This window comes from Ahaetulla prasina, chromosome 1, assembly GCF_028640845.1.
Source record: "Ahaetulla prasina isolate Xishuangbanna chromosome 1, ASM2864084v1, whole genome shotgun sequence".
Taxonomy (NCBI): Eukaryota; Metazoa; Chordata; class Lepidosauria; order Squamata; family Colubridae; genus Ahaetulla; species Ahaetulla prasina.
In genome coordinates, this window is record NC_080539.1 from 199755949 (window position 1) to 199775772 (window position 19824).

General features: G+C 42.9%; 1 long non-coding RNA gene across 1 annotated transcript in view; it reads right to left on the reverse strand.

The window, feature by feature from the left end:
• Positions 1-257: 257 nt before the first annotated feature.
• The window catches only part of LOC131200700 (uncharacterized), a 30824-nt gene continuing 11257 nt past the window's right edge, over positions 258-19824 (reverse strand). The window contains exons 2-3 of the long non-coding RNA XR_009155691.1: positions 443-610; positions 258-342 (exon numbers count right to left, since the gene is read on the reverse strand). This is a non-coding gene — a long non-coding RNA (uncharacterized LOC131200700). The remainder of the gene's footprint in view (positions 343-442; positions 611-19824) is intronic.

A 19824-nucleotide genomic window follows, 5' to 3' on the forward strand; every position in this document is an offset into this window, starting at 1 on the left:
TTCTACTTCAACCAACATGCAATAAACTTACTTTCTGACATTCATGTTTCTTAATGAACGTCTAATGAAAAGCAACAGTTTGGTCTGCACACCTTCTGCCTGATTATGTGTACCCACTGATAAATTATTACACTACATTTCCCATGTTTTTCCTCATAGTTATCTCTTGTGACCTTATGATCCAAATTCTGCCAAGCATTTTCCTAGGCAGGCTTAAAGACTCTTCTATTGATTTTGCGGGAAAGATTGAAGGCAAACGAGGTCCAGGCAGAAGAAGAACATCATGGCTTCAAAACCTAAAGGACTGGTTTGGACAAAACTCAGCAGCACTTTTTCATGTGGCTGTTGACAAAAATAGGATTGTCAACATGATTGCCAATGTCCAATGACGGATATGGCACAAGAAGAAGAAGAAGAATTGATTTTGCATTACTCTTGTTACCTTTTTTTTTGAACAGTGGTGGTATCCTCCAGCATGGATGCATTTTTCGCTCATAGTTAAATAAGTTAAGCCATACCTATTGCTTAACAATTCACCATCTAATTCTTGCAGTTTTAACGTATCATAACATTCTTATAGCATCTATAACTTCGTTATGGTCAATTCTTCCTGTATAAACCAAAAAAATGGAGCAGTGTTAGATTTCAAGTGGTTTTTATTCATTTACTTATACTTTTATTGTTTTTAAAACAATGACAAAAGGAAATGGGGAAAAAACCCTGCAAAGATGAAAATATGTACATTGTCAAAGACAATGGAAAATTATTTTGAAAGAAAATGAGAAAAATACAACATGGGGGGAAAGTGTTATATATCATAGTTATATAAATGTACTATACGTATAAATATACTTAAATAATAATTGCATTAGACAACTATACGTAGAATCATAATTATTTACTCTTAAAACAGTGTTGAATATCAGGAGTAAGAGTTTCTCAGGACAAACTGAAGGAAGGGGTTTAATTACAGGCACTATTTCAAATATTCTGTGGTTACATAGAGAGAAGGGAATGAAGAAAGATGTAAGTAGAAATCAGGAAACAGTATTTCTTTTTTATTTTTTCCCTGAAAAAGAAAGAAAATTATAATTTTACTCAGTGGCCATTGCGATACAAGAATGCAAATGCACAAATAGAAGCAGAATAAAAGGTACAGACATTTTTTAAATATTTAAAACCAAATTGATCAAAACATCGAAGCATAAAAGCATTATGACTATTCATTCCCTTTACTGTCAACTCTAATCTCAAAGGGAAGAGTTATTGGAATGTCTGGTTACACTGTAGGAATCTTTGCAACCAGCTCAGCAATGTGAGAAAATATTGAAATATGGCAAAGAGATGGAACAAATAAAAAAAAAGTATGACAAAGGGGATGCAAAATTTCAAAGAAATAATCACAGTACAATGCTGTGGTTTGCTTAAGAGAAATCTAATTTAAGAGAAATTAATATAAAATGGGTTACAGATGGTATATATCTACACCAATAATTATGATGATAGACAAATCATATAACAATAAATGCTGACCATGTTGTAAGAAAGAAGAAACATTTTTATCATGTGTGGTGGTTATGTAAAAGAAAATCTCAAAAGTACTAGAAAGAAATATACAAAAGATGCTCAGACAATCCTAAAAGTAAGATTTGAATAGAAACCACACATATTTATATTACTTATGATCTCAGAAAACCTAAATGAAAAGTAACACAATAAGATATATGTTGCTGCAAGAACAGATTTGGCTCAACATTGAAAAAGAATAATTTTGTTGACAATACAAGATTGGGAAAATAAAAGAAGAATATGCAGCAATGACAAAATTGACAATATATAATAGAAGTTGGAGCAAATTTAAGCAAGAACAGCTGCTTTTATTTACTACCTATTACACAACAGGGCAAATTTAGACACATGGAATATGGCTTCTGGGAAAAAGGTTAAGACCAATTAAAAATAATGGACAAAAGGGCTTTAATAGATACTAGCAATGATCTTCAATGTCCAATGTGAAAGATAAAAATCTAAATTGTGGTCCACAGTAAGAGAAACAAATGGAAGACATGAAGAGAATGTGTCACTAACATGTTATCCCACAGTGTTTTTATTTGTGCTTAGTAGTTGTTCTCTTTGTTTTATTTGTCACTCTCTAATACAGACTTTGTTCCTTCTATTTCAGTATTCTAATAATAAAAATATTAAAAGAAAACCATAATAATACTTCTTCATAGATTTTGTCACAATTTAACATCTGTGAATGCCATTCCACGGCCAGGGTAGATACGACAAAAGAGTCCTTCTTGGACTGATCTATATTTGACAAGTAAACAACATCAACATATTTTTAATTCTCTGCTACAACAGATGCATTTATGATTAATCAAGAGAAAGAGATAATTTCTCCCATCTAGGACTGTGAACAATCTTAGTGCAACAAAGCTTTCTTCAGTGAGGGAAAAGTTAGTGTACAGAGAAAATGCTTTATCAGAATTTGTTTTAAATTTATTATGCACTTTGAAAAAAATGACAATGGCTGATGATTTCCAAGTTGAACCCAGAGTCCTATTAACAAATCTGGCTTCTTAAATGCACTCTGTGCTCTCTATTTGGGGCAAAGCTTATATAATACAGATGTTCTGTTGGGTGATAAACTTGAATAGAGTCTCCTGTTTCAATGATTCTTGATAACATCTAACAGCAGTCCTGTGGTATTTGAAGAAACTTTTCTCAATGCTGAAACATTCATTAGTCAGTTTCTATTAATAGAAATGCTATTGGAATCTCAGAAAAAAAGACTGTAACTCTTCTGGTAAATTTGTTTTGTAAAATCTCCAGCCTTATTTTTGTCTCCCAAATCTCTGTACCATTAACGCTTGAAATCCAGTTTTTTCTAGATAAACATTGTGTGGGTCCCACTAGTTTTCTAAATGTCTATCACTGTGGAAGAGAAATCAGAGTACAAGTGCCCTTATGACTGACTGCTTAGTGACCATTTGAAATTATGACCTACCTGAAAAAAAGATTTTTGACCTAGATCTAAAGTTCTGACAGTTGCCCCTCCCATGGTCACATGACACATTTTGAGCACTCAGCAAAATGGAATTTATAACCGTTTGCAGTGTCTGGTAATGATGTGAGCATGTTTTACAATGGTTTTGTGGAAAACAGGCACTTCCAGTTTTCAGCAAAACTGTGCTATAGGAATAATGGATTTGCTTAACAATCCTGGCATTTGTACTTAAATGACAGCAGTATTCCCTTCCCTTTTGGTGGCAGTATTTCTGCCACCAAAAAAAATCACAACTGACTTCTTTTATGACAATTACAACTTGCAACCATAATGGGCAGGCTGCGTTACAGTAATAACTTGTGGACTACCTGTACTATATTGTAATACAGTTGTCTCAACTTTTTGACTATCAGCTTATAAATGCTCTATGTAAGGTATTTACCAAAGTATCCTCCACTACAGCTGCTGCCATATATGGCATGCTTTCGTGAGCTTATGCCGACATTGATCTTAATTGCCTTGGATTCATTTTTAAATTTTTTTTGCAGAAATCATTTATCTTGATCAACCCTCTCATAAGATGATGAGGGTAAGAACTTACCACAGAGCTTGTTTCTGTGTATACCAGAAGAGGCATGTTCTCATCTCAATAGAAATTCAAATTGAAATTTAAAGTGGTACACCTTGGTGAAATAAAAATTAAAAGAAAGAACCTGGAATGTAAGTCTGTTTCATGCCTCTTTTAATATGTACACTGTCTGTTAAAGCTTAGGAGAATCCTACCAGTTTGGGCAAACCAGTAGTGATAAAAGCTACTGGTTCAGGCGAACCAGTAGTTAAAAAAAGCTACCGGTTCATCCAAACTGGTATTTTTGATGATCAGTTGTGCCACACAGTATATTTACTAGAAAGCAGGAAATCCTGCTTTCTAGCGAAGCTAAATTGTGCAGCACAGCTGTCCCCCCACTCGCTATTCTACTTACCTTCCCAAGCTTTTTCTGTGTGAAGCATGCAAAGCAGGGGTTAAATGCTCCCGGTTTGGACCGGATCGCCCGGTAAGCAATAGTGGCGGTTGGTTCAGAGAACTGGTAGCAAAAATCCCTGCCCACCCCCCCAATGCCCAGCTGAGCCACACGATCATCAGAGTTTTTTTTTTTTACTTTAAAAGCATTTTTTCATCGGCTGAAAAAATACTTTTAAAAGTAAAAAAAAAGCCTCTGATGATTGTGCGGCTCAGCTGGGTGCTAGACAAAAAACGGGGGGGGGGGAGTCTGTTTTTCCTTCCAGCAGGCTCTGCTAGCCAAACCAAAAAATTGGGGGGGAGTCCATTTTTCCTCCCAGCAGGCTTCCCTGAAGCTTCTCTGAAGCCTGCTGGGAGGAAAAACGGGGTGTGTGTGTATGTGGGTTCATTTTTGAGAGAGAGAGAGAGAGAGAGAGAGAGAGAGAAAAGAAGCAGGGAAGGAAGGAAGGAAGGAAGGAAGGAAGGAAGGAAGGAGTACAAACCTAGCACTAAACACAGCTTCAGAGGATAATCTAGGGCTGGAAGGAACCTGGAGGTCATCTAGTCCAACCCTGTTCCAGCAGGACATTGCTAGTGAGTCTTTTGATCCCCCAGTCACATGTTACATAGCCACACCCACCCGGTCACATGACCCCCCCCAAGCCACGGCCACAGAACTGTAGCAAAAAAATTTAGATTTCACCCCGGTGCAAAGTGTGCATTTGGTATGCACTGCACATGTGTACATAGCGTGCTTTTGGTGCACAATGTGCATGTGTGCACATGAAGCATGCTTTTGGTGTACACTGTGCATGCAGGAGCAGCGAACCAGTGGCAATCCGCAGAGAATTTAACCACTGGGTCCTAGACTTATCTGCATGTTACAGTCTGTAGTTTTCTGATCAGCATTAGCAGTCTTCTGTCCATATAAACAAATACATCTTGCTCTACAACTGAGTTAAAGGCAAATGAAAGATCCACAAGGACTCATTTAATGACAAGGTTACAATGGTGTAAAAAGTAGCTTTGAGACTAGTCCTCACATTTATCACCATTGCAGCATCCTGCAGTCATGTGCTTGCCATTTGTGCATTTCCCAACTGCTTGTGACAAGGTGAGTTAATAGAGAACATGGAAGTAAAATTGTAAACCACGTGATGTTTTGCTTAAAAACTCTGGTGATTCACTTAATGACCAAAGAGGTTGTAATTCCATTGCAATCTTGTGATGTTTTGCTTAATCACCCTGGTGCTAAGCAATGGTGTTGCTGAACCCAATTCCATTTGTTAAATGAGAACTAATGGTATGTATATACAGGTAGTCCTCAACTTACGACCATAACTGAGGCCAGAATTTATGTTGCTAAGGGAGAAATTTGTTAAGTGAGTTTTGCCCCATTTTACAACTTTTCAGTTAAGTGAATCACTGTAGTTGTTAAATTAGTAACACGGTTGTTAAGTGAATCTGGTTTTCCCATTGACTTTGCTTGTCGGAAGATTGTAAAAGGTGTTCACATGACTCCGAGACACTGTAATCGTCATAAATGTGACTTAGTTGTCAAGCATTCCAATGTAAATAATGTGACCATGGGGATGCTGCAACGGTTATAAGTGTGAAAAATGGTCATATGTCACTTTTTTCAGTGCTGTTGTAACTTTGAACGGTCAGTAAGTGAACTGTTGTAAGTCGAGGACTACCTGTATTTGTAAGTGAATGCTGTAGAATAAAGCACCAGCTTCTTGTTTTCTGAAAGCTTGCCTGATACTTGTACACTACTGTTTATTTTCTCCATGATTCCACTTTACAGATTCAGTAAACTAACAGTGAATAGCCAATCAATTGTTGGGTCCCTTTGATTTTACTTTTATAAACTAGAATAATTGAACTCCTCAGACACTTCTGTAGATACCATATTTGCCTGGGCCTTAAGAGGTTTTTGTATCCCAACTAGACAATCCAAGACCCAGTTGGTCATTGTTTCAGACGTATTTCCTTACCTAAAAGAAAAACAGAAAGACCACAGGGGCACAAAATCAGTGGGAGTGACTTCTGACTTCCTGATGGCTTCCTCACTGACTTCCCTTGTGAGGAGCTGACAGAAAACTGCCAGGAACTAACTTCCTTCCTTCCTTCCTTCCTTCCTTCCTTCCTTCCTTCCTTCCTTCCTTCCTTCCTTCCTTCCTTCCTTCCTTCCTTCCTTCCTTCCTTCATTCCTCTGGTGGCTCAGCAGACTAAGCCTGTCTGTTATTAACACAGCTGCTTGCAATTACTGCAAATTCAAGTCCCGCCAGGCCCAAGGTTGACTCAGCCTTCCATCCTTTATAAGGTAGGTAAAATGAGGACCCAGATTGTTGGGGGCAATAAAAGTTGACTTTGTATATAATATACAAATGGATGAAGACTATTGCTTAACACAGTGTAAGCCGCCCTGAGTCTTCGGAGAAGGGCAGGATATAAATTCAAATAAATAAATAAATAAATAAATAATATTACTTCCTTCCTTCCTCTCCCCCTCCCTCCCTCCCTCTGTTTTCCTTCCTTCGCATCAAGTTTAGACTTCCTGCCAGTTTCCCCATTGAATTTAGAAAAGGCATTATACAGGTCAGGTAGGGTGTGTGGGGGTATGGTAATAGTTGAGAAGGGCATGCAAGGGTTCACAGACATGCATGAGAGGTGCCAAGCAGGTCAAGGAAACTATGCATGTCCATTTCAGTCAAATAATGAATGTAGGGTGTGGCATGGACTGCGAAGGGTGTGCAGGGATGTACAAGGGGTGCCCCATGATTGAAGAAGGTTCATGGGGCTGGGCATGAGTCAGGAAGGGTATATGGGGTTACAAGAGGTGCCACACAGGTTGATGAAAGTCAGGGATGACATTAAAAAATTTCCCTTACCGGTTCTGTGGGCATCGCTTGTTGGGGGGAGGTCATGTGACTGGATGGGCATGGCCAACTCAACATCACTCACACTGAGGGGCTCTTCACCGGACTCTCTCCTTCCAGCCACTCGTTGTGAATGGCAGGAAAATGGGGAGGGGAATATTCCTGCCTAACCATCCTTCCCTCAGTCTGTGCTGAGATTGAGGAATGGATGACAAGCCGGAAAATCCCCTTCCCCATTTTCCTGCCTTTCACAAAAACGGCTCCATTTCAGCTGTTCCCCATCCCCCATCCCCCTCCCTCCTGGGTACTACCTTAAAAAGGACAGGGTGCAGCAGCTACCTTGTGAATGGAGGGAGAAAAGTTAGCATTCTCTCTGCTGTATTTAACATTCAATTCTGTGGAATTGAATTCTGTGGAATTCAATTCTATGAGCAGTGACTGGCCGGGCGTGGGTGCGGCCAAGGAGGAGTAATTACTACCAGTTTGGCGAACTGATGCCCATAATCCTTAGCAGTTCGCCTGAACTGGTCCAAACTGGTAGGATTTCACCCCTGATGAGAGTGCATGGACAAGTGCAAGAGGTGCCAGATGATTCGTGGAGAGGGTATGAAGGTGCAATGTGATTTGAGGAAGGTGAATGGGATGTTGTATGGATGATGAATGGTGTGTGGCATGCGTGTGAGATATGGCATGTATCAGGAAGGGCACATGGAACTGCAGCACAGGTCAGAATGAATGTGCAGGGGTGCATGAATAGCCAACAGGACATGAGCATAAAAGGGCTGTGGAGGTGGCATAGGTGGGGGAAACTTACCTGAGAAACTTGCTTCCCCATTGCCAATGCTTCCTGCAAAGACTTTGCTTTGGGAAATCTGGAAGGAAGTATGGCAATCATGATCAAATGTATACTTCCTGCTGGCTTCCCCATTGACTTGTGGAAAAATGTCAGGGAGCATTGGAATGATAATCATGTGACCATGACTGACTGTGGCAACATAATGATGCTAAAGAGGCCACAACTTCCCCAAATGTCATTCTCACTGGATTGATGGGTCCTAGTCTGTCAGTTAGTCCATCTGAGATACTTTATTGGTTGAAAACTTGTTCCCATATGATGCACCATTTTGTCCAATTGAATGTTACAAACAGACACAAGAATTTTAGTAGTAAATGAATTAGATCTTGCATCGTGACAGGAGATACTGGTAGCTATAAAGAAGGATTAGTAAAATCAATGTGCTTTTTTGGTCCCAAGTGACTCATTATGGGCAACTATTTCAGGTTTTATTTGAGGTTTATATTTATTTTTATGTGATTTTTTTTATTTTAACATTGTTCTAATTTTCTTATTTTTTAATTATTTGGAGGGGGATTGATGTTTTACACTGCCCAGAGACCTTTGGGGTATCTATATATTATTGGTTTTTATATAGCAATATTTAAGATGCCAGAAAAGAGGTTCATATGTTGATAGACTTGCATCTCTGTTTTAGAGATGAACCTGAGTCATTGAGAGCTGGGTGGCATACAGGTTTAAATAAATTATTATCTCCCAGAAGTCTGGTATTTTTTTTCAATAAGTGCTGAACCACATGATTGTGCATATATTTTTGTTAATAAAATGACTGTTTCTTTAAAAAAAGTTGTTTGTGTAATATACTTTCTTGATTTGATTCTACTGATCCATTTTTTCACATGTCATTTTGCTATGGATTCTTTATATGTTTTAATCAAACCAGATTATAGATTAATGCATTTGATGATTAAAATTGTAATCTCAGGTGGAATTTATAGAAAGCATAAAAAGCTTCTATCCTGATATCATTATTTCTTCATTTAACAGAATTATATGAATTCTGTTAAATTGAATTGAACTGAAGAAAACCCCACCTCTAGCTGCTTTCTCCTATTCATTCTCCTAGTCACCCTGCTTAACCAAGTAATAATGGCATTTTTGAACACTCAAATTATGTATATAAGGCATTATCGCTTTCATTCGATCAAGTTTCCTGCAAACAATTACAAAAGAACTGAAGGAATTTTAGCATTTCTAGATCCACATTTATACATGTAATAGTCTGGTAATGAGTAATCCTGATTTCCTGCCAATATAATATCAGGATTAGATTAGGTGAAATTGCCTCATAGACTTCTGCTTAAATAATACACCTTAAAGTATGTTGAAATAAAAGTTGTACTGTTCCTCCTTTATAGCCAAAGAATATAAGCTTGAACTAATATAGATCTTGCTGCAATTTTTCTCTTGGCTCCTTATTTCAGTGCAGAAATCCCCATTCGATTACCTACTACAATTCAGGGACTCAAATATGTGTAGTCACAAGAAACAATCAGACTTAATCAACATAAACAGCTAGGGGACTTATTTACATATTCCACAAAACACCGCACCCATTTCACATTTTGGATTTTAAACTTAGCTGAGGACTCCTGAAACCCCAGCATGCTCTGGCTCTCAGAGCTTTTCCTGATTAGATAGCAACTATCAGGATTCTATAGGTCCACCTGAAAAAGAAAAGGAGACACAGGATTCTCCAGCCTTTTCTGTTTCCCATTTCTCAATGATCTGAAACTTTGAGGTTCTAACTTGTCTACCCACTACTGTCTTAAAATGCCACCCATATCCTCTTTACTATTTATATCTTGGACTTCTAGCATGGTAGGTGCCTCGGCTCCGTTGTGCTACAGTAAACAGGGCATAGGTTCTGCAAACCTTTCCATTCAGGTGACATGGGTTTGAGAGAGCTGCTTAAGTCCATAAGTAATAGATATTACCCTCAGGTATATGCTCCTACTACGGCAGAAATCACACTGCTTTGAAAAAGGCACGTTGGGCTGTCAGGAAAGGACTTCATGTGCCAGGTTTTTGCCGACGTTACCCATAGTGGGACTAGAAGCGGAATTCTCCGCTAATTTAAGGGATGTGCAAAGCGTGCTCTGCCCCAACCTTCCACCCCCAGGACAGCTGTTCTCAAACCACTGTCGCTTCATCAGTCCGTGCTCGGAACAAAAAAGCCTGTTTCGGAGTTCCGGCTGCTGTTTCTGGGCGGCAATGGTGGTGGGGAAGTGAGAAAAGGCGACGGCAGGAAAGAGCACAGGAAATAGCGGCAATGCACCCCAGACAATCTCGGCGTCGGCCAAGGATGGGACAGGAAATCTTGAAGCACCAAGTCTATTGGGCTTACCTGCCAGTAAAGCCTAAAACCCGGAAAGCAACTTTGCATAGACTGACCTCATCGGTCATTTGGTACGTCTGGTTTGAGCGCAACTTCAAGGAGGGAACACAAAATCGATGGGCGCGTGTCACCATTTTACCATATTTCAAAAATCATCACTGAGCAAACCACGGCTTCGCGGAATTTGGGAACCGACCTCCAAATCTGGCTCCCAACTCACAGAGCAGCCTTTATTTGAAGGCTTCGAACCGGAAGAACGCTGCACGCAAGAACTGGGATTTCCCCGAACTATGCTAAAATGCGAACGGCTACTTTTTAAACTGAATTCAGACCACAGGCTTAATTCGATCCCTGGATTAACCCATTTTCTGGATTTCAGCTAAACTGTAAACCTGAGTCAAATGAATTTTCCCAACTTAAAAACTAAAAACCGATTTAAAAATTAACTGAAGTTTAACTAGCTATACAAATGCTTTTCCTGAATTTTTAACTTGGTTAAAAATTCTTCAACTAAAGAGTTTAGTTTAGGATTATTGTTCTGTGTAATCTAATCTAATCCCTGTTTATGTAAACACGAAATTCACAAGTGTGATCAGAACCATCAGTCTTTTAAACAAACTTGCTTATCCTGCAATAGTATAGATTTGCCAAACAGAATTATAATAATAACTCAGAATAAGTAAGATCAGGACAATTCTAGCCCACTTAATTGGGGGAAGAAGATAAGCAGGGGTGTTATCATGAAAAACACTGAGATACACTTTGGAATCTAAATAGGATTGCTGAGTGCACATTGTCAGAACACTTGCTGAACTGGAAGATAATTTACTTTTGAGAAAATTTGCAAAGGACTTGCTGGAAGAGCCAACCATCTATTTTATCAATACAGAAGGATTAAACACATACTTGAGTGAATCAGAAGGGCTATCAATACAATTCTAGATATGTTTACTCACTGAGTTCCCTGAGACCTATTCTCCAGTGAAGGTAGAAATAGGGAGTAGCTTAATAAAAATGTCAGTGTATGTGACTGCTGTAAAAAAAAAAGTAGAGTCTATTATTGCAAATAAGAAGGATGTTTGAAATATAACAGCCAATTTCCTTATAAAAGATGTGGTCATCAAGCCTAAGAGTTATCGTAGCCTTGGGAAAGATGTAACTAAAATGAGTAGAGTTGCTTAATAGGGAAGGCTGCCATATCAGTGCTTTTAGATTAGGGGGAGTCTGCATTATAAAAGTAAATACAATTATATATGGCATCAAAACTGTGGATATAAACAGTTTTTTCCTCTTAACAATGTAAACATTTGAGATTGCCTATTAAAACTAAGTGCCGGGAAAACACGATCAATAAAAAGCAGCACTTTTGTATCGTAGTGATGACTTAAGCTGTAACTCACTGCCATCAGGCATGGTGACAGTCCCAGTTTAGATGCACAAATTTCTAGAAAATTGGGCTATAAATGCCTATTAGCCTTGAATCTGGAATCCCCTATACCAGCTCCTAGGAAAAAAGAGCTGATGGCTACAACCCCTTCCTCCTTATGTTTTTGGGCTTCTTCAGTGCATCTGGTTGATATAATGGGACATTGAAAACTGTATCTAGAGATATAACCTTTTCTGATCCTAGAAGAGTCTTGCATTGTTAGGAATGGTAAGAAGTGAAGACCACCAAGGGCTTCCTTGCCTGAATTGTGACTACAGTGGGCTCTTGAATTTTAAGAGACTCTCAAACTTCTGCCTTTTCAACCCATCCCAGGCCAGGTAGGAAGTCAGCAGAAAGTCCATTTCCCTTAAAAAGAAAGCAATGGATCTAAAATGATAGCTGGAGCCTGCCCCCATCTGTTCTAAGAAGTTGTAAGTCCTACTTTTATGAATGTGTTGCAAAGAGAGAGGTTTATAATTTCTTTCTTCACCATTGAAGTTTACCAGGTTTCCAAGTTTAAGCAAAAACAAGCGTCCTCTGCAATTAAACCCACACATCCTCACACATGCCACAAAATGGGGTATTGGCAGATCGTTGAAAACATCCAATCTTCCACTGCACTGACAAAGCACAGACGCAACATTGGGAGGAAGGAGGGGGAGAAAAGTCTTGGGGGGGAGCGATAAAGAGAAGGAGAGGTTGTGAGCTTCTGCTGTCTGTGGATTTTAGCTTGGACAAATTGGCTATTAACAGTGGAAGGTGTAGCAGTCTCATTGACCAAGGGCTCCTTTCAGGTCTGCCAAAAGTCCTGCGTGCAAAACAGGACAGGGGAGAAAATACAAATTTCATAACCCATGAATCAGAGGATTCCCTGACTCAGACACCCATTCCCAAATTCACCTGCCTAACCAGCCTCTAATCCTAGAGAAAGGTCTCTGACTGGGCAGATAATTCCAGGCCAGTGCCTTTTTCACATCAAGTAAGCTTGGTGAAAACTTGAAAGGCATAAGGAATGACATACCCCACAGTTGAAAACTTACCTAGACTAGCTTTCAGCTACCACTGGAAATAAGAATGCTAGTATTTGCTATAGCCTTGATATCCATTAAAAGTATATGTGGGGACAAAACCAAGGATTCTTTTCTGAAAACGTTCTGATTTCCTTCATGATGACTTGCATTTGAGCAAGCAGTGGTGACTGAAGCGTGGGAGATTTCTAACCTATGATATTTACCCCTTGATGTGAAATCCACTAGATAGAATCCAGCCCAAATTAGCAGAGATTCTTTGGAAGGCATTTTAGGAGGCTTTTAAATATAAAATACATTTTATTACTTCTTTTTCTGAGGATATACAACACTTGGCATCAGCTCTTGGAAAAGCAACGCAATACCAAACCTAATGAAATGTTCAGTAACTACTCCTCAGGGACAGGCCGATTGGCTATTATGGGCCAAGAAAGTTTTCCAGAGGGAGGCTGCGGCATCCTGGCAAAGTGTTTCCTCCTGCTCTCCTCCCCAATATCTCCTCTTCTTTGAACAATGAGATGGAAGGGATCCTCTACCGCAAGTCTTCTCTGCTGACTGCAGGGGAGCTAAGTGGCTTCGATGGTCCCCTTTGCTTAGACTCCAGACAATCAGACCGTGGCATCTCCCCCCTCACCTGTGCTTTTCTAAAGTGGACAGATACGGAGAGAGAAAGGGATTGAGCTGGTGGCTTAGACACTGGCTCTCCACGGGACCTACTCGTAGGCTCCTTCCGATTCCCCCAAAGCAGTGGCTCAGTTGAGAGGGTTACTCATTTCTTTTGATCAGTTCCGAACCTCCGTTGTGGAGGTCACTGAGTGCATAAGAGTAGCGTCGGAGCTTCGGCGGCCCAGCCAGCCTTCAAAGTTGGAAGAGGCCTTGACGGAGATCCACGAAAGCTTCGAGCCTCCCAAGCAAAGCAAGGGCAGGCGGGCGAGTGGGCTGGCTGGCTGGAGCAAGCGAGCGACCCGTCTCTTAGGCGCGCCGGCTTTCCTGGGCGAGCGGCGGCTCTCACCTGTCGATCAGGGCGCTTTCTTCAATCAGCGGCAATAAAGGTGGGGGTAGGGGTTGGTCCCTCTCCCGGAGTGGCATTAAAAGGCAGAATAATTGCCATGGAAAGCGAAGAAGGCGAGACTTGCTCGCCAAGCTCGGAGGGAAGGAAGCTCGCTCCCTCGCTCCCGCACCGTCCCCCCCGTCCTCTCGGGCGAGCGCGATGGGAAGCGGCGAAGCGAAGTAGCGGCCGTCACTGCCGCGGGGAAAGGAACCGGAGTAGGCGAGTGCCGTCGGTGCCCCAGATCGGCAGGACGGCGTCGCGGTGTCCCCGGGAGCCTGCTGGAGCGGTGAGCAACCCAGTGCAGTTCAGGCAGAGACTGGAGGGCTGCGACGGGAGGGCTGCGACGGGAGGGCCCCCCACCCCGCCCGCCCGCCCGCCCGCCCGCCCGTCAGTCTTAGGATTCGCGCGACTGGGAGCGCTTCGGGGCAGAGCCGCCCGATCTGCACCGAAGCGGTCGGCGAGAAGCTCCCGCCCCAGTGTAGCCCGGACAACTGGGAAGGGGCTTTGAAATACGGCCTGCGGGGCGTTCTGGGGCGGGGCCGGAGCTGGGAGCAGAGCTGCTCTTCCACGGGGGAAGTGGGTTCAGGAACTCCTCTTCAGCTGCGGGCCTTAAAGGAGAGGGGGCGGTGTATGTGTTTGTGTGTGTGAAACAGGCCTACAGGGAGAGAGGCTCGCAACGGACCCCAGTAGTCTACCAGTTTCAACCTTCTTTTCCTTCTCTCTTTTCCTTGCCTGCAGGGATGGTTCTTTCCACCACCGCCTCCAACTCGTTGTCCCGGTGAAAGTTTTCCAATATTTTTATAGTAATCTCTGTCTGTCTGTCTTTCTCTCTCTCTCTTTTGAGAGGGGGCGGCCGGCATTCGTTTGCCTGGCCTTAAAAAGCGCTGCTGGGGAAATCCCCAGCGGTATCCCGCGGGCGATAAATCAGAGTCCGGATAAAACAGGGGGGCAGGTTCCTTGCTTCGTAGCAGAGCTGTATCTGGCTTTAGATTACATTTACAGGAGTTGTCGTTGTCCCGTGGCTAGCAGCCTTTCGGGAGTTCTGCTCTTTTCTGGGCTGGAGCACATTTGCACGTGGGTGCGCGCGTTGTGACCTTGGCTAGGAGTAAAACCGGTGGGTCAAAATGTGGTTGGCTACAGTGCGGTTTTCCGAGGAAACCGAGAAGGGGAAACCAACGTTTTTCGTCTTCCGTTACTCCCCCCGCGGCCCCCGGTAATTAGGGGAGGGTAATACACGGCAAATCTGCCTTTAGTGTGAAGGAGCGGAGGATGCCACGAAGTTTCCCAAGCCGGCCGCACCCCAAAATCCCCACTTTACGTGCAAGGTGCTAATCGCGTCCAGACGGCGGTGCCTTGAAAGCACCAAAACCATTTCCGAGGCTGTTCCGGCGCTGCGGGTACAATGGTTTGTCACCAGCCGAGGCGTGAGGGCTTTGTTCGTTCGTCACTGTGGGCTTAAGGAGCCGCCTTGAGCGACACAAAACCCAAGCATGGCTCTGGGTAGTTGGATTCCGCTCATTTTGGGGAGCCAACTTCCCAACTGGAATTCAGGGCGCCCTGAAGGAATCTGGGGTTTTCTGAAATCGGAAGCGAAATCTGTTTGTCCCAAGACGCAGCGCTCCGTGGTCATAGCCGAGCCCCAAGGAGGTGCCCTTCTTTTGCACCCAAATAAACCTTCGTGAAGAAGCCACGGGTGTCAAAGCCCTCAAAGGGGTAATTGCTTGAGGGGTTTAGGATTTTTTCGCGTTTTCTTTACAAACTTCGTGATTTATTTTCCTCGGAGTTGATGCTAAAATTCTTCCACTTGCTAAGAGCAACCTCGGTTGACAGGGAACGGTTAATTGAAAACGAACTCGAGTGACAATAAATTAGCCCGAGCGGCGAAATATTTCCAGAACGACCTCTTCGATTCAGCCTATGGATTTCAATCGAAACGTTTCTTTTATACCATTAAAAACCAGCCGGATTCTCTCTGTTTAAAATCGCCCAAAGCGGAACCTTCTCCTGGAAGTTCAATAAGGCCGGAGTCCTAGGCCGGTTTCTCTGGCTGTGAAATTTGTTAAATTCGATGGGGCTTTCATCCAATAGACACAGGTCTGGCCTTAGAGCGCTCGATTGCGGTATTGCAAATTACGCAGAAAGGAGACCCTCAACCTGCAGACGCGGGATCTCCGCTTGAAGGAATGATTACCTCTCGATCTAGTTTCTCCCACCCGCCCCCTACGTCTCTCAGATCTGATAGACGATTTGTCCTTGCAGTTTTCTGCCGCATTTCCTCAGTTTCGTCCTATTCTTGTTCTGTATGAGATTCAGAGGACCATTTTGTGATTTTTTAAAAAATGACCCCATCCATTCTTATTTTCGAATAAGAGTTTTCAAGTTAAAGAAAAGATATCTGCAGGTTAATTCTGTGGTTAAATTATCTATATGTAATATTTCTGAAGATGCAACATTTTTTAAATTATTGTGCTGACCACCAAAGGAGGAGCTGGGTCCCAGTTTTTTAATTGCAGAAGGGTCATTTACTGGATGTCAAAATCAGGAAAGGTCAGGTTGGATGCACCCCGAAGTGTGCTCATCTGGACTTAAGGGGATTTTCTCATAGGTATTTCAAGTATAAAATTGCAGCTTAATTTGCTGGGGGGAAAATCAAGCTATATGAAATGTAGGTCGTCTGTAAGAACGATAATACTAGTGGGAGAGTTTGAAAGTCTTGCCCTCAGAGAGTATAAATGTATTCTCAGAGGCAGGCTGGCCAGCTTGTTGCATTGCCCAGAAATGTGGGCAAGTGCCAAGAGGCGTGTACTTGTCTCAGAAATGAGATGATGTTTCCTGGTCTGACAAGGTGTATGTTTCTGCTTTCTTCTCCAATGTCTAATCCTCTCAATGGCAAGCTAGCACCCAAAAATCTTCACCTGCTCTAAGTTCTCTCTCTTCCTTGTCCGCACTTGGAGCTTCCTTTCCCTCACGCATTTCCAAAGACGCTGGCTCCAGGGATCCAGCTGGTTGGTATCCCCACCCCTACCCTGAACCTCCTAGCTAGGTGCACACTCACTCTCCTCGCTTTCCCGCCAAGGTTGTTCTTTTGGCAGAGAGGAATTGGGATAGAGCAGTGGGAGAGGTAACTGCCAGCTGGAGGAATCCTGCAAGTTCACCGGCTAAGCAGACTCCTCAATTCTAGCTAGATCAAGGTTTGCTAAATTGAGATAGGGTAGATAGGGAATTTCAGACCTTATCCATGGTCTATAAATGGCTGAGGTAGCTAAAGAGAGCCAAACGGAAGTGCATCATAATGGTATACTCATACCGTTCTTACTGTCGTGCCAGACTATGGTTTACTGAATTAACTCAAGGTTTTAGGTTCTCATTGCTTCCAGAAGTGCAGGGATGAATTGTATAAGGAGAATAAAATGTGATGTGCTACTATACAGTCGTGAGTGTTGAGTGTTGTATAAAAATAGCCAGACTTCCCTCCTACCCTCCTTGTTTTTTCCTTTTTGGTCTGCACTATGGTAAAATGAAATACCTTAACTTAAAGCAATAGCAATAGCACTTAGACTTATATACCGCTTCACAGTGCTTTCCAGCCATCTTTAAGCAGTTTACAGAGTCAGAATATTGCCCCCCAACAATCCGGGTCCCCATTTTACCGACCTCGGATGGAAGGCTGAGTCAACCTTAAGCCGATGAGCATCAAACTCCCGAACTGCAGCACAATTAGCCTGCAGTAACTACATTCTAACCGCTGCACCACCACGGCTCTTAAAGATTGTTATAAATAGGCCTAAACCAGGGGTGAAACCCAGCAGGTTCTGACGAACCGGTAGCGGAAATTTTGAGTAGTTCGCAGAACCGGCAAATACCACCTCTGGCTGGCCCCAGAGTGGGGTGGGAATGGGGATTTTGCAGTAAACTTCCCCTGCCACGCCCACTAAGCCACGCCCACCAAGCCACACCACATCCACCAAGCCATGCCCACAGAACCGGTAGTAAAAATTGTATTTCACCACTGCCCTAAACTTTAGGAAAAGTTCAGGCACAACTGCAGGTTGCTGCTTCTAGTAACTTGGTTTGCTAGGACTTTTCCCAGGGAGCATCCATAGGGTGGTCTTTTGATCAGAAATGAGCCTTGCTTATGGATGCAAATTCATTAAACATGAAGCCACAATATATAAGAAAACAGGAACAAACTATTTCCGTTGCAACCAAGAGATCCAACACATGATCCAGCTTTTTGCAGCCTGAAATTGAGAGTGATCAATTATTTATGTGAGACAACCTGCAAGAGTCTCAAAGCACTTCCCATCCTACAAATATTTTATCCCTTCTCCCACTCCAGGGCAAGTTGGGGAAAGGAATTAGAGGCTTAGGAAATGCAGCTTATTTGGGGGGGGGGGAAGAGAGCAAATCAATGAGGGTATAGGTGAGAATTGAACTCCAGATTGTTTTGAATTCCAAAGAGGGTAGCTTTAGATTAATTCTTTCAAAAGTTAAAGGAAGTCTGTATTTCGTACTTGGCTGATGTGCACTGCTAGTTTCAGCGAGACAGAGTTTTGAACTGCATAACTGGATGGAATTGAGCTATTAGTGGCTCCACCCGCCATCCCTTCCCTGAGTTTGTACAAGGCTGCTACCTAAGCCTTCTGAGAAAGTACAGGTTGCAACTCACTTTACTTGGCCATTATTAAGCACTGCTTATCTGCTGACTTCTTTCTCATGCTTCTTTCTAATGAAAAGTGGGCAATATTGTTCTTGGGGATCCCAACTAGATGCTCAGGCAGTGCGCTTTTTCTCTTCCCAAAGGTGGAATCAGAAGGTTCTTTTTTTAAAAAAAAATAAAAAGTGCCACAGAGTCACATTGAATACATAGGATAGAGACACCATCACTGTGGAGATATGTATTCTCAAAGAATGTGCAGTACAAGCCACAAAGGAAAGACAGCAATCCTGGGATGCTCTCCCTATTCAGCAGGGAGTACCACTGATTTCCATGGGTTTTTTCTTCAAAGAGCTTGAATAAGGGGTAGTACTCCAGATGACACTATTGATTGCCTCCCTCAAATCAGAGCCTTCGAAAAATGATGGAGCACAGCTCCCATAATATTTCAGGCTCAACTTCAGCCAGTGAGCCTGAAATAGAAGTTACGGAAGCTTGGAGACAGCAGGTTGGAGAAAACCGTCATAAATAGATAGCTGTTATTTATTTAACACATTTCCATGCCAAGGCGATGGAAATGACACCTGGTGACATCCATAGAAAAAAAATACAATATAAAATATACTTAGTAAAAGAAATAAAACTATAAGGGCACTATAGCAATGCAAAGAAAATAAAAGAGATGGCAACATCAAATCAAAAAAAAATGAGGGCATGACTTTCTGAAACAGGTCGGTCTTTAAGAGCTTTTCAAAGACCAGCAAAAGAAAGATTCCGGCTGAGCACCGTGACCTTGTTCTAGCCCTGAACTTTCAGCAAGGGTCCATCCTTGTTACTAGGACTTGGGGGTACCTGGACATCGATTACAATGGAAACTGCCGTATATAGCCTTCATTGCAGCGAATCGCTTAGATAAGCTACATTGCCTTGAAAACATTTCATTTTACCAGGGTAAATGGAAAATTCCCGAGGAGATATAACTGAATGGACGGCAGGATTCTGAGAGGCTTCGGTGGCCCAGCCAGTCTACAAAGATTGCGGGAGACCTTGGGACGTAAGTCCACGAAAGCTTCGAGCCTCCCAAGCAAAGCAAGGGCAGGCGGGCGAGCAGGCTGGCTGACTGGCTGGCTGGAGCAAGCGAGCGACCCGTCTCTGAAGCGCGCCGGCTTTCTCGGGAGAGCGGCGGCTCTCACCTGTCGATCAGGGCGCTTTCTTCAATCAGCGGCAATAAAGGTGGGGGTGGGGGTTGGTCCCTCTCCCGGAGTGGCATTAAAAGGCAGAATAATTGCCATGGGAAGCGAAGAAGGCGAGACTTGCTCGCCAAGCTCGGAGGGAAGGAAGCTCGCTCGCTCGCTCGCGCACCGTCCCGCCGTCCTCTCGGGCGAGTGCGATGGGAAGCGGCGAAGCGAAGTAGCGGCCGTCACTGCCGCGGGGAAAGGAACCGGAGTAGGCGAGTGCCGACGGTGCCCTGGATCGGCAGGAGGGCGTCGCGGTGTCCCCGGGAGGCCTGCTGGAGCGGTGAGGAACCCAGTGCCGTTCAGGCAGAGACTGAAGGGCTGCGACGGGAGGAACC